Source organism: Cydia splendana, chromosome 8 (assembly GCF_910591565.1).
Source record: "Cydia splendana chromosome 8, ilCydSple1.2, whole genome shotgun sequence".
NCBI lineage: Eukaryota > Metazoa > Arthropoda > Insecta > Lepidoptera > Tortricidae > Cydia > Cydia splendana.
The window spans coordinates 15,911,300-15,927,668 of record NC_085967.1 but is presented as its reverse complement, the minus strand read 5'-3'; the positions used below and the strand labels follow the sequence as shown (position 1 = coordinate 15,927,668).

Here is a 16,369-nt window from a genome sequence, read left to right as displayed (position 1 = left end):
GTCATCTTGAAACTTAAGTCATTGTCTATAGAGGTGACAGCAAGGTGACATCTATTGGGCATTAGCATGTCGAGCACTAGTACGTTTAGTGAAATTTCAGCGGTGACAGAAGGTTTGGTGCAACCGACCCGATCCTATACTTTAGTAAAGTTTAGTATGTACCACAGTCACTGACTTAATATTAGAAATAGACACACAGAGCGGAACAAAAACGTCAACAAAACGTGGGTCAGAATGACACAAGCGCCAAATTTGCATTGATGATAAAAACGCTTACGTAAATTTTGAGTCAAGATAAATGTTTTGTACGGAAAAGAACTTACTGTCGTAAGCATTAAGTGTCAAATTTATAAACATTAGTACCAACACTGTTAAAACTTTAAGTCCGATGGCACTAAACGTAACGTCACCATTGTATTTACGTCAAACGAGAATAATGAACGAATGGAGGCCCTTTGGTTCATTTTAATAGGTATTACTGTACAGAAAAACCAAAGTAATAAATGAAACAAATTTAATTTGATCGGAAGTTCAAATAAAATTAATTCATTGTAACAACCCGTGTAAGTTATCATAAAACAAATTTATTTTTAATAAGTAGTATACGTGTTTAAATACTATTTTCCTTGAAATAAATTCAACTTATTAAATAACTGTGTATTTTAGATCTACATAATACTCTTCGCACTTTCGTTCTTTGCATATAGTGCACGGGGACATTTAGGTCGCTACTGGTACTGATTGGTTATGGTCTTTATCAAAAAAATCCTGTGGTTGTCACTGTGTTCAGACAGTTTTAGCATTTACAGTTAGTCGATGTAAGCCCTTATTGGTCGTGTATATGGGGCTATTCATAAATTACGTCATCTATTTTTGACCCCCCCCCCCCGCCCTAAAATCATCCAAAAATCATGCTTCGAATGACCCTGTTTCCTCCTACGTCATGCTGGCATCATCCGATGTGCAGACCCCCGCCCCCCCCCCCTAATTTTGAAATGACGTAATTTATGAATAGCCCTTATGTCGGAAACAGGGAAATGGGCCGAACACACAAGTGCCGTTTTGCCTTGTTTAAAACTGCATCACCCCTATCTCTTGCTATAATAGCAGTCCTCTGCACGTCGCATAGGTTTTCTTGGAAATCTCGAATTTAAACATAATATTATATCTTATTCTTATATTATTATTATTATTTTATTTTTTTGTAAATGTAATATGGGTCCTGGAACCTGAAATAAATGATTTTTAGTTTTATTTTTATTTATTTATCTTACGAATTCCATATAAAAATAAAAAAGTATTGACCTCACATCGACTCATTAGATTTTTGTTCCTTCACGTCCCTTCTTTGGTACTAACAAAATAATTTATTCAAAACCATGAAATTACCACCAGATTACATAAAATATGTAATGCTATCCAAAGAACTAACCGAAAGAAAGACATTCCATGCTTTTTCCTTGTTTTATCATTGTTATTTTTGCATATTTTTACGACATTGTTGACAACTTCACATTTGAGCGGTCCATACAAGACTAAACGAAAAAGTAACGCGTGATCTGTTTTAACGTTACTTTTGCGGGGCCATTTTTGGCGGCTGATTGGGTATCCAGTTCTTATTCTATATCAATGACCACAGTAAAAAAATATTTGAATGTTTTCCTGCCTATGTACTAATGTACCCCCTCAGTGTGGTACATTCGATATTTGTACATTCAAGAGCTTCTACTTAAATTCAATTCATTAATTTATTTTAAAAGTTTTTAGCGTCTAACTTTTTGGCAAGCAAGAAGCGTGTGTGTGAAATGTTATATTGATTGATTGAACTCAAAATTTTAAAAATAAAAGTCTATAAAGTGTACGAATGGTGCCCATCTTCCCCTACATTCTTCAAACTTTGTAATCAAATTTCTCGCTGGCACATGTGGAACGTGGACGTTAAATCAACAAAATTGGATATAATGTAAATAAACAATCAATTTACCACGCTATAGTGTGATCCATGTAACCATCATCATAGCCGATTTATATAAGTGTGACAACATTAGGGTATAAATAATACGAAAAGAACAAGAAGAACTCAATCGTTTCTTGCAGGAGAAAAGAAATTATTGTAAGTACCTGTATAATAAATTAATAATAATTTGTCCCTTTCTTAGCAAAATTAATAAAATCGTAAGTTCAAGCCGCATTTGCACCTGATAGAGCAAAAAAAAAGCTCTAAGAAAAAAAATACACAAAGAAGCTGTAAATTTACGGTTTTTAACTTAATGTAAGACTTGTTGTAAATTTTCTGTAAAATTTTCGGATTTAAAGCTTTTCTCGTAGGAACCATGCGCGCTGGAGGCCCTGCCATCTTGTGGCCTAAATAAGAAACATAAACTTGACATTGACATCTCATAACCTCCTGAGACTAAATGTACATTACAATGTAAATAATCGTGCAATCTAATTTGAACCTTTCATGAACCACATAAAGTAGCATTTCTTTTGTTTCATTGTTTTTTAAAACAAACGAAATTCGTTCCAATTTACTAATAGAATAAGGTTCAAATAAAAATAATGAAAACTTTATATGCTGGGTCTTACGAGGTTAAAGCAGGTGCTACCCCCTACAGTTCCCGCATGCTATCTTGTGTGTATTGTAGGTTCTGTCATCTTGTGGCGTAAATTATAAATATAAGCTTGACTTGATTTACATTTCGCGCTAGTAAACTGGAGGCTCCTATGCTGCCCCCTATAGTTCATGCACGCTCCCTATAGTTTCAAATAGAATCATTCCCAGGTTTCCTAAATCGACAATAGACAATACTCATAACGTGTCGTGATTTTTATGTTTCAGTCTACAATGCATTGCTTCAAACTGTTAAGCATTATGATGCTTCTAGCTATCGCCGTTGTAAGTATCTTATTAATGTTATTATGACAATATAATATAATACATGTCAGTATCATAAATGAAATGAAAATGAAACACGACACCCACCAACAGAGCGGCACCTGACGTCCACGAGGGCTCATTACACATCGCCCTTAACCGCTTTACGAGGTTTCACCCGGGATGCTATTGGTCATGGAAATCCGTTCCTGGCCAGCGTCTATAACTTTGCACCGACTTCAACAGTACATAATCTTTAATAGAAAAAAACCGACTTCTCAACCGAACCGGGTCAAGGTCCGGGTCCGGGTCCGAGTCCGGGTCCGGGTCCAGAACCAGGTACAGGACGAGGACCAGGTTCAGGTCTAGGTCCTGGTCCAAGTCCAGGTCCGGGTTCAGGTTCAAATAAGAGCCCGGATCCAGGTCCAGGTCCGACTCCGGGTTTGAGTCTAGGTCCGGGTCCAAGTCCAAGTCTGGGTCCGACACCGGGCCCGAGTCTGGGTCCGGGTCGGGGTCCCAGCCCCAGTCCCAGTCCAAGTCGAAATCGAAATCGTGAAACGTTTATTTTTTTATAATCAACTATACAATACCACTTTACAGAGTAATCCAATACGTGATATGTATTACATAGAGGAAGACAATTAATTAACAGTTAACAACACACTTTAACTTAACAACAGTTAAAAATATTACATTAAATACAGACTACTATAACTAAATATTTGGCAGATTACGGATTAATTGCCGGCTTGTTATCTTTGTGAATTCACTCAGAGTGCAGTTAAATATATCTATTTTGGCGGAGACTTCGTTCAATATTACTATTGCCCTGACAATGGGCGCTTTGGCAAGTAAATTAGTGCGCGCAGTCGGGCGCGCAATCAGGCGCGGCGCACGCCGTCGAGGCCCTCGAGGCACCAACAGTCCCAGTGAGCCCAGTACTTCTGGGTTGTGAAACATATGTGGCCAGTGCTAAATTTCTTGATGTACCCAACCCATAGAAGGTAGGATCGTATAGAAGTGGTGTACGCGTGCCTCCGTGAGGGACAAAACATACGCAAATGCGACACTGTGATTGGTCGAATTCATTTGTTGCCCACCATAATCCATACAAAAAAAAGGTGGCGAACAAAAAATATGTCAGACTGTGACAAGGACAAACAATAATAGCGCTTTCGCTGCTACTCCTACTGAAAGATACATAACCCGTTCCGTCAGTTATCCCCACCCTCATGCCAGATCCAGTTTTAATACTAGATTCATGACCCAACCATACCAAGGACAAAAAGTGTTGGGTACATCAACGGGTAAAATGGATATACCCCATAGTTTTGGAGATAAAGGTGCCTAAGAAATGTATTCTGTATTTTTTCAATGAACGTAATATATTTACTTTCGTATGGATTCCATATAAGTGCGCACTGTCCAATCTACTCCTAACTAGGGCGTTGTATAGAGTCTTTACTGCTGTGGTGTTACGGAAATTCTTGGTCTGACGCAATATGAACCCTAAGTTTTTGTAGGCTTTCTTACAAATGCATATAACATGAGACCAAAGGACAAGTCAGGTTTAACTAGTTCAACAAAAGTACTATGCGTCGTTGAGGAGTTCTGTTCTGATCATCATCAGCAGTTCCACTTCATCAAATGCGACAGTTTTTAAAGAAAATGCTTGATTTTCTGATGAAAATACAAAAATCTCTATACGCATGCCTTTAAGATTTGAGTTCTCTCGATTCCTCATGGATCCCATCATCAGAACTCGAGCTTGACAAAAATAATATTGATACCCGAGCAAGCGAGTTGCGAGGGTTTCAAAGCACGAGGGTTAAACAAAATTTGCCTCCGAGTGAAACACCATAACCAGGCCATCAGGCTTACCATCAGGCGGGCCGTATGCTTGTTTGCCACCGATGTGGTATAAAAAAAAATTCACCACACCAACCCGAAGAAAATATTAACTGTAAGATATCAAACAAAATAAAATCCATAATAATGTTATTAAATAGTTTTTGAACAATCAAGAGAGCCTTTACCAGTTGGTGTGGTGAAAAGAATATTATCTTACTTAGCTACTTAATATCATTTTAAAGTGTGTCTGATCAAATTTAACAGGACTTGTGTGTTGGTGCCATCAATCTGAAACGTGCGGCGTCTACTCCAGACCCCAATCTTTCGCGGAACATGATAACGGTGCCTAACAATTGTCCTGAAGGACAAGAGTACATAAACGGCGAATGTCGCGACGTGTTTTAACAATTCAAGCTTGCAAGTGTAAAACAGGGACCTTCCTTCATCATTTCATTCAATTTAGTACCAAAATGATTTGTGTGCGCGAGTAGAGCTACAAGCACGACGTTTTTAGGTATTTGCATTGGAATTAAGTTATCGTTTTTGAAGGTCCTTGCACAATATCAGGCGAGAATTGTATCATGGTCAATAAATTGATTTGTGTGTGTATCCATCTGTGTATTTTTTACAATGTATTTAGTGTTATATTACCGTAAAAACAGGTAACTTTAGTCCACAACTTACATCTAATATGGTCCAAATTCAAGTTTCAGTAAAATATGTATAAGTATTTTGCAAATTATGTTGAGAATATAATATAGAGGTACTTAGTGTATCTAAGCTCCAATATAAATGTAAAGAGTACAAATCATAAAGGCTCGTTAAGAATGGACGTTAAAAACTAAACCATAGTTGTACTTAAGGACTAATAGTTACCTGATTTTACGGTACCTATTTATACCAACATTAGGTATACAGGTAGGTAGGAAGGTTTTACTATGTAAGGATTAACCCCGAATCGAAAAAATCTTCTGTACCAACCCTGCAACGATTTTGATAGCACACGCAGTGCAAGTGCTATTTTAAACGTCAAACCTCTATAATACCTAACACTTGCATTGCCTATGCTATCAAAATCGTTGCAGTCTTTTCTTGGTCTAACTTTACGCGCACATTATTATTATGACAACATTAATTTAAAAAAGTTTTATGTGAAAATAATGACGCTAATGACCGTATGTAATTACATTCTGCAAGCTTCTTCATTAAAATTTACGGGAAGTAAATAAGTGTGACAACATTATGGATTATGGTATAAATATACGAAGAGAACATCTAAAACTCAATCGTTTCTTGCGGGAGAAAATAAATTACTGTGAGTACCTTTATAATAATAATTTGCTTAACTTAATGTGAGACTAGTTGCAAATTTTCTTCAAAATTAAGGTGCCGTAGGTTCAGAGAGCACAGTTTTCGAAACAACGGACCACTTTTTCCGATAACAATACGGTTGCTAAAAATGTAATTAACAATCTTGAGGGCTTTCTCTCGAGACTTCTGCGAATTTTTGACTTTCGCTCGATATAAAAAAATTATGAACACAGTTCAAAAAGCACTTTAAAAAATTCTAACAATTTATTTTTTATTTGAAAACTATAAATATGGAAATTGCTTCTAAAAGTGCGCAATTTTATTTTTGAGGGAACTGATCAATCCCTTTTTTTAAAATTATTTACAACAAATTGAAATTCATAAGCACGCACGTGGTCCTGAGCACGCACATCAATCTCGCTCAAGCTTAACGCTCAGTGAGAGTGAGAGACGAACCTACAGAGCCTTAAAGCTTTCGATTCTCATAGTTTCAAATATAAAGGCCCCTGTACATATTGGGCTAACGCAGGCCAGTCCAAGGGACGCAGCCATGCGGTAGAATGAGATAGCAATATCACTGGCTCCCTCTAACGCATAAATGCATCCCCCAGACTGGCCCATGCTGGCCCAACATGTACAGGGGCCTTTACATTTCCCAGGCTTCCTAAATAGCGTCGTAACTACGAGTGACGCGTCGTATTTTTTGTGTTCCAGTCTACCTACGATGTATTGCTTCAAACTAATAAGCATTATGATGCTACTAGCTATCATTATTGTAAGTATTTAATGTTGTTCCTTTATTTTATACCTAAATATACTCTAGCAAACCAACTTATCAGTAGAAAAAGGCGCGAAATTCCAATTTTCTATGGGAAGTCAACTCTTTGCGCCTAGATTTTTTAAACTTGCCGCTTTGTCCTACTGACGAAGTGGGTGTGTCACTTCTTGATGGCTGCAGGCATTCGATCGTAATTATTTTAGTAGGTACACCTTTGCACTTATTTTCTAATGAAAATGCTATGTTAGGTGGTTATCACAATATTTCACATTGATTAGGAAACCGTAAATGGATGCGATGACGGTGAGATGCATGTTATTAACTTACGGTTTCGTTAACTTGATGTAAATTATAAGGGGTATACATCAAAGAGTAGGTATAGTAAGTACCTATATTAGTATGGTATTCCATCTGTCCAATATATTGGTCCAATGTCATTGTGTTTCACTCTCTCATTAAAGCAAAATGTGAAACAAAATACACATTGGACAGGTGGAATACCACCCTTAGGTAGTGTACATGCACCTTACTGTCACCTCAATGGGGTTGGCAACTGTCAAAGGTTTGTACAGATGGCGCCATCATAGCTTGCCCCTTTTTCTATAATCTCATAGAGTATGTTCGGAAAGAGAAGACTCGTGGAATGTATTGGGCCCCATACATTCCACGACTCTTCTCTTTCCGCACAGACTCTAGAAGGATTTGACTTAAAGGGTATACAGGGCATAAAATTCCATTATAGTAGTTTATGTGACTGCTACATAATGAAAGGCATTAAAATACGAGTGTGGGTTTATGAAACGAATGAAATGAGTTTCATAATAGTATCACACGAGTGTTTTAATGCCTAATTATGTACAGTTACATACACTGCTTTATCTACACACATATTATAAACTTTCTATGATATATTCTCTAACCTCATATTACAGCCGAGATTGGGGCACTTTGCTCTCTGGTGAAACTCGCGGGTATGAGATGGCGTCTCCGAAACATCTTTATCGCACATTTTACACGAAACTTTTGTTATGGTTACTTTAAAAACAACAAAACAAATTATTTTTTACTTACAAACTAATTAAAAGATAAACTGTACGTCAAATGGCGGCAAATGAAAACTTTTTTCACGCACGTCACGCATCCGTAGTTTTTTTTTAAATTCAAAGACAAACTAGAGTCGGGGTCGATTACCATATCGTCCGATACCAACTTACATGCGAGATTTGTCAATATTGTATGCAATTGTCATTTGATTTAGAATAAAACGTCATCTCGAGTGATATTAGAATAGGGGTCAAATCAATTTGCTTTTTTTTTCAGAGATGTTCGAAATTTGAATGCATTACCAAATCGATTTTGATATAGTAATGAAGCTATTACCACATTTTCACAGATAAGAAATTTGCTGTAACAAAACAGTTTATCGTAATGTGGGCCATTATTTACGGATTTTGAAGGCATCATAGAGAGTTTATGATATGTATGTAGATAAAACAATTAATACACTACCCCCTTATTCATAAAACTTTACGGGCCTGATTTAGTTAAATTATGTTTTATCCCTTTCTTACAAATAAGTCAAAATGACAGATAAGGACAAGCGATTATTAGCTAATTGAGGTTTGTAGCGCGTTAATGAATAAGGGGGTAGTCTTTGTACCATGTACCTCGAGCTAGCTTGGTCCGTCATTATTTTTGTGTCTTTATAATGCAAGTTTAATTAAATTGTTTGAAGATACTAAATAGCATAATATTATTGTAAAGTTTCTGATCAAATTTAACAGGACTTGTGTGTTGGTGCCATCAATTCGAAACCTACTCCAAACCCCAATCTGCGGAATATGATAACGGTGCCTGACAATTGTCCTGAAGGACAAGAGTACATAAACGGCGAATGTCGCGACGTGTGGTAACACGAGGGTAACAACTGAAGCTTGAGTGTAAAACAGGGACCTTATTCTTCATCATTTCATTTGATTCAGTACCAAAATGATTTGTGTGCGCGAGTAGAGCTTCAAGCGCGACGTTTTTAGGTATTTGCATTGAAATTAAAGTTATCGTTTTTTGAAGGTCCTTGCACAATATCAGGCGAGAATTGTATCATGGTTCAATAAATTGATTTGTGTGTATCCATCTGTGTATTTTTTACAGTGTATTTAATTACCGTATTATATAAAATCAGGTACCTAACTTTAGTCCACAACTTACAAATATGGTCCAAATTCATGTTCCGGTCAAATATGTACATATAAGTAGGTATTTTAATAAGAGCACTAATTTACTAAGTATCTATATAATAAATAAAAAAGGCAATTATTATGCAAAAAACAACAAACCCTGAGTTATTTTCGATTTGATTACTTATTTTATTATTTTATTTTTACCCACACACAATGCATCAACGTCCTCGCTCGGCTAACGGATCAGAAGAACCCCTATAGTAGAAGAGCCGGCCGCAAATTTTCTAACCGACTTGATACCACGATGAAATGCACAATGGTTTCCCATAAAAGTGATGCTAAGTCCGAATTCGATAGTCTGCCACGGCGGAACTTGCCGGAAGTACGAAAAAGAAGGCCACTTCCGGTGCGAAAAAAGGGGGCTGATTTAACCCATCTGATACCGAAATAATAGTTATGGCAGCAGTTAGAAATTTACATGTAGACACAGAAAAGCGAAGTCTGCCAGTATTTTTTTTGCCGGAAGTGCTTGACAGACGCTCTCAAAGGCCACCAGGGCCCCTAATTTAACCCATCTGATACCACCATGAAACCAATTCCAGTCGGTAGGTGTGAACCCTCATGTCAGGAATATATAAGTCTGCCAAGGCTTTTCCTGCCGAAACACCTTGGCAGACGAGACTATGTGAGCAAGGTAACCATCGGTTACCCTACACTAACCCATCTGATACCACGATGAAACCAATTCCAGTCGGTAGGTATGAACCCTCATTTCAGGAATATATAAGTCTGCCAGGGCTTTTCCTGCCGAAACACATTGGTAAACGAGATTATGTTAGCAAGGTGTACATCAGTTACCCTACATCAACCCATCTGATACCACCATGAAACCAATTCCAGTCGGTAGGTATGAACCCCCATTTCAGGAATATATAAGTCTGCCAAGGCTTTTCCTGCCGAAACACCTTGGCAGACGAGAGTATAAGCAAGATGACCATCGGTTACCGTACACTAACCCATCTGATACCACCATGAAACCATTTCCAGTCGGTAGGTATGAACCCTCATTTTAGGAATATATAAGTCTGCCAAGGCCTTTCCTGCCGAAACACCTTGGCAGACGAGATTATATTAGCAAGATGTACATCAGTTACATGAAACCAATTCCAGTCAGTAGGTCCCGCATTTCAGGAATATATAAGTCTGCCCAGGCCTTGGCAGACTTGACTTGGCAGACTGGACTTGGCACCGGATGTGGCCTTCTTTTTCGTACTTTCGGCAAGTTCCGCCGTGGCAGACTATCGAATTCGGTCTTAGCATCACTTTTATGGGAAACCTTTGTGCATTTCATCGTGGTATCAAGTCGGTTAGAAAATTTGCGGCCAGCTCTTCTACTACTAGTGTAATTTCATTCGATAGCGTGACGAACGTACGCGTTTGCGTTACCTATGTCTATTTTTGTATAGGATTTTGGACAGTGCGCCAAGCGACGTTTTGGAAACTCTAAATCCCATATAAAATGACACTTAACGGAAACAAGTACATCACGTCACGCTATCGAATGAAATTTACCGAATGAACTAACGTCATAGGGGTTCTCTGAGGGTCTACCGCGAACCACGTTCGACATGTTGGCTCCCTGTCACACTTACGTACTAATTTACAAGTGCGACGGAGAGGCAACACGTCGAACGTGGTTCGCGGTAGGCCCTCTGTTGACGCGGACCCACGATCGCGATCTCTATCTCTAGCCGTACCCTTGAACGCCTACAAATTCACGTGTTGACTCAGCTCAGACACTGCGTAGATTGGCTATCGTGATTCCTATAACCTATCGATAAGTTCTCAGTATATTTACACAGTACACAAACACGTCATGTACTGGCTGTGCATTCTTATTACTCTTATTATTTGCGCGAGTAGGCGTGGGTCGTGTACTCATGGCTTCCAGTGCAACTTGACCTGTAGTACCAGAGTGGTATTGCTCCTGTCCAATATTTGGTTAGTGTTTGCGTCTCACATTTTGCTTAATTTAATGAGAAAGTGAGACGCAATACACATTTGATCAAATATTGGACAAGTGGAATACCACCCTTATACATAACTATGCCTATCGCAGAACGAACTTTTTTTTTTTTTTTTTTTTAATTTATTTAGGCAACAAACAGTCTTGTACAAAAACTTATATAATAATATTATATGTGTTAATAGACCTTGAGTGCCCTACCTTAATAAAACAATTTTTAATCTAAGTGTAGGAGCAGTAAGCGGAAAACAAAGTTATCATTAAATAACAAAGTTATCAATGAGTGCATAAATTATACTAACTAATATACATAAGTTATTTTCAATTATACCTATTTTATCCTTAATTATCGTTACCTACTTAAATATACAGTTTGTTATTGTTTATAATTTCAATTTAAAGTGAGTAATAATTTGTTTTTTAAAACTTTCACAGGTTTTATACGAAAATAGATCAATGTGGGATACATTTATATTATAATAATTGAGACAACGGTTGAAATAAGAATTTGAGCAATATTTTGTACGAGAGAAAGGGATAGCAAATAGTTTCTTATGGCGTGCAGTGCGTTGAGGTGTCTTAAATAATAACCTACCAAGAAGTGATATATGTATTAGTTTTTCTGACGCTTGGATTGTCCTATGTTTAGTAGGCATTTGGAATAAGACCTTTATAGCACAGTACACATCCTTATCTATATGATGCGGCGGCAAGCTGCGTGGATAAGTATATTACCTGTGTGATTAATCATAATAAACACTGTTATGGGTAGGACTGTTGCTTATCGATTTACTTATATTGAAAGATGATAATATTTTGCACTTCTTCGAATACAGTTGCTAACAAAATATTCCGAAAACGAGTTCTACATAGTGTTTGATAAGTACATTCAGCAAAATGTCTAGCTAGACGGACGAGTTATTTAAAATGATCTGCATACGAATTATAAGTAGATTTATACCTATCGCTTATAATTTCTGCTACTGACTGTATCTATTACTAGCGACCCGCCCCGGATTCGGACGGGTTCACAAATTATACACCAGAACCTTCCTCAAGAATAACTCTATTGATAGGTGAAAACCGCATGAAAATCCGTTCAGTAGTTTTCGAGTTTAACGCTAACGCACAAACAAACACACAAATAGATAGACGCGGCGGGGGACTTTGTTTTATAAGGTGTAGTGATTATGTTATTGACCGTTCTAAATTCTCTTATGATTTCAGTCTAACAAAATCTACAGTAAATCAGACGATATGGCAATACATTGTATTTATACAATAACTTAGTCTACGCTGACAGTGTGTTTACGCATCTGTACTTGATACATAAGTACTTGCTGTTTTGATAATGTCCATCAAAAGGAAGAACTGCGGGCTCAGCACGGTTCCATTTTTATCGACTATCACTATGCGCGTCCCTTTCGCACTTACATACTTGTTAGAACGTGACAGGCATGGTGACAAGGGATAAAAACGCGACCTTGCTAAGCCGCACTTGTCTGCACTGTTTCAAAGACTATAATTAGTGACTATATACCTATAATAATATAACGGTCTATATTGCATCTATTATTACTGTATATATATTCCACAGTTGGGCAAATATTTCCCTAAGGATCTCCAGAACGACCTGGTATGCTGGCCTCATCCAACGGCCTCCTTTTTTAATTTTATGGGGGGGACATGGTGCATTTTCCAGTAGGCACCATTACCATACTTGTGCCCGCAGCTCGTTTTTTGTGTCTCCATACTCTGTGCACGGCGTAGTGAGAGCACTTGATGGAACATTGGAACACTTCATTGTCGTAGAGGTGTTTTTTTGTTCTAGCTCTACCTATTTAAATTTAAACTAATGGTATTAGAAAAAAATTCAATGTGTCGTTTTCAAATCAAACGAAACAAAATAAAAGCAACTCTGTTTCATTTAATATTTGATTGAAATTTCATTGGAGGTTGTTTGTATTAGGTAGTATCAAGACCATGAAGCTAGATGATATAAGTACCTACTGGCCTTTTATAAGTATATAGGTACCTACACGTACTTATATGACATACGTTACCTATCTCAGCTATTTATTTATTTATATGTTTCTAAATAGCGCGGGATATTTTGTGTGACTCACTTCAGGTTGTTTCACACATCCGGCCGATAAGTCTCTAAACAGCCGATAAGTATTTAACTGGGGGGCGAACCGACCGGACACCATTCATCCCAGCAAGAAGCAACAGGCGGTTGTGTTGAGCACGATTTTACTGCAATTTACTTCAACTTAATGTAAGTATTAAAATAATTCTAATGTCAGGTGACAACCAAAACTCACAATTGTATAAAAATAATTTTAAAAAAATCACCCCGTTTTGGTACTTCCGTAGGTACGGTAGTAGAGTCTGTGCGGAAAGAGAAGAGTCTTGGAATGTATTGGGCCCAATACATTCCACGACTCTTCTCTTTCCGCACAGATTCCACCAAAACAGGGTTCAATATGGCTCTGATGAACTTGTGGTAGTAAATCGTTTTGGTTGCCATCTGTCGAGATAACTTCTTAAATTTATGCTTTTAGGTATTATTTTTTTATTTGATTTCCTAGTTTTCCTACTTTTACTTTCGGTTTATAAAAATGGTTGACTAATTAATAGTGTCTTAAGGCATTAACGCTACCTGGCATTGTGTGAATAACCAAGTAGAGTGCCGAAAAACTATTTTCTCGAAAATAGGTACCTACTTACTTCTTCCTCAAGCTAAGGAAGACGGGTCGCTTTGTATAGAGTTTCCAGATAAGTGACAGTGCTCTTGTTTATAATTCTGACCAACGATTCAGTCAAATAAACATTGAAATGTGTTTATGTGCTTATATTTAATGTTAATTGGTTTACTTTCATTACCCACTTAAGTTATCAATTTTCACACTTACCAAATCATACTGTAGTTAATTATAGTTACCTACTCTAATATACTTTAATTTTAATTCAGTATTTGCCTAATTTCTTGGTATCGCCCTAATTAGAATTATTTTTGTTTACCTACCTAAATATTATTTATCTATATTATGAGGACATAATGTTAATGTAGGTTAAATGTATTTAAGTATCTACTCTGATTGAGGCTATGAATTCTGGGTATTCGAACCGGTTATCTCAAATCCCATTTCTTATCCAAAAAATCACAGAATATGATGAGAAATTTGAATTCGACGAATGACTTCGCATTGAAGGGAAAATTCATGTAGGTAATGTAAACAATGGCATGGAAATCTCCTATTTCAACTTTAGGAAATACCAATCGACATTATACACGGTGTGGCCTGTAACACGAGCAAATAATTAAAACATAGATTGTACTCCTCAAACGGTGACACTTTTGTTTTACAACTTTTAAAAATTATGAAGTATTTAGACTCCCTATTTTTCATACAAAATAAATATTATTTTCAATGGACGCCATCGCCACGCCATATCATTGTGATTGACGTTGCTTGTCACGCCTTAAACATAACAAAATTCGCAATACATTGCGTCTTAGAATAAACTTTAAAGTGTATTAAAAATCAAACCCCAAGTTATTTTTAAAAGTCGCTGAACAAATGTTGGTCAGTATGAGGAGTACAGCCTACAGTTTAATTTTTTGCTCATGTTACAGGCCACACCCGGTATATACTGACACCTTGACATGACATCATTGTATCTAAATATATTTACTGCAAGCGAATAACCGTAACAATATTTTGTGACCTTCGTTTGTCGTGACATAAGAGTTTCTTACGTGTTTTTTTTTGCTGCATCATTCTAATTTGGCATTGGCCAGCCTTCAACCCACAGTCTACCTATTTGCTACAGATCGAACATTTCTTTCGCGATCTTTCTCGTTGAGTCACGCAAGGATAGATAACAGACTATGTTTTTCCGTATTTTTTAATCGATTATTCTACGAACTCTAAAGAATGCTTTTACAATGTAAGATTTCAGTTGTAGGTATATTTGACTCGTCAGCGTATTCGGGTAGTATGTGGTGACAATATAGGGGCCCATTTCTCGAACGGTATTAGACTAATATTATTAGTCCACAAACTGTCACATTGTATGGGTTGTCATGACAACACACTGATAATATTAGACTAATATTGTTTGAGAAATGGACCCTAGGTAGGGACAAACTGATCCCAGAAATTTGTATGCTTAGAAACGTACTTGTTATACGCAACGCCCGGGCAAAATTTTTCTGACAAGTGGAATAGACCCCTGCAATATAAATTTGTATTTGTAAAATACCTATATTTCAGAGTTCTTTAAATAATCGATTAAAAATACCAGGGGTACTGAACAGTCCATAGACGTAGGTACTAATATTTTTAGGTACCTATATACTCAAATTTACTTACCCACATACATTTTCTTGATCGTGATCGTGTAATATTTGCGTTTCAGAAGAATGGCTGCTAACGACCGTGTCGTTTTCCCCGACGAAGTAGAGGACGTGAAAGCGAAGGCGGCAGAGGTGGCTGCCAAGTCTGGTGCGGGAGACAGCAACACCGTTGAGGAGGCTCCTCAGGAGACCACGCCCAACATCGCCATGAGGAACATGATCCAAGTTCCTGACAATTGCCCGGCAGGCTACAAGATGGATGCGGACGGAGTCTGCCGAGAAGTCTGGTAACTTCGTTATATCGCGAGATTTCACACAAACAACAAATTTACTGATAATCTGATACGATTAGATACGTGGGATTGTCGGAACTGGTATTGTTATCGGGGGAGATGAAATGCATGGATTATTATTTATTAGTATGCCCGTATACAATATCTACGAGTTTAATACATTTTACTTGCATTTGGTATCAATACTTATCAGCAATTTCATAGCTAGGTTAGGTCTCTAGTATACTAAATTTATCTGTAAGTATAGCTATTGAAGATTTGACAATCTTTATTACAGTATTATATATAGGTATTAAAATGGTAAATCTAGTATAAATTACCTGTCTTGTGTACGTTCCTATTACTACGAAATACATTTTTATTTAAATAATTTGATCGTTTTATTTTAAAATTACCTATGCCATAGTGTCCTCTTATTAATTTAGCTTGTGAACTCCATACTTACATTGTTTTATTTACCAAACCATTCTTTTTTACTTAGTTCGTAGATCTCTCCATTTATATTTATTTGCTTTAGACCATATACTCAATATTTTTTTTATGAGGGACACAAAGACGGTTTTGCCTCGTAGCAACGGGCCGCAGGATGAATTTGCTTAAAGGTGACGTGCGGTGCGGATGGAAAGGTTATGTATCTCTAACAGGATTATCTGGCGCTACGTAATAAACCCCGGTTGAGTATCGCTGTA

General features: G+C 37.2%; 1 pseudogene; it reads left to right on the top strand.

The window, feature by feature from the left end:
* The first annotated feature begins 2,019 nt into the window (after window positions 1–2,019).
* On the top strand, window positions 2,020–16,050 carry LOC134793055 (uncharacterized; annotated as a pseudogene).
* The last annotated feature ends 319 nt before the right edge of the window (window positions 16,051–16,369 follow it).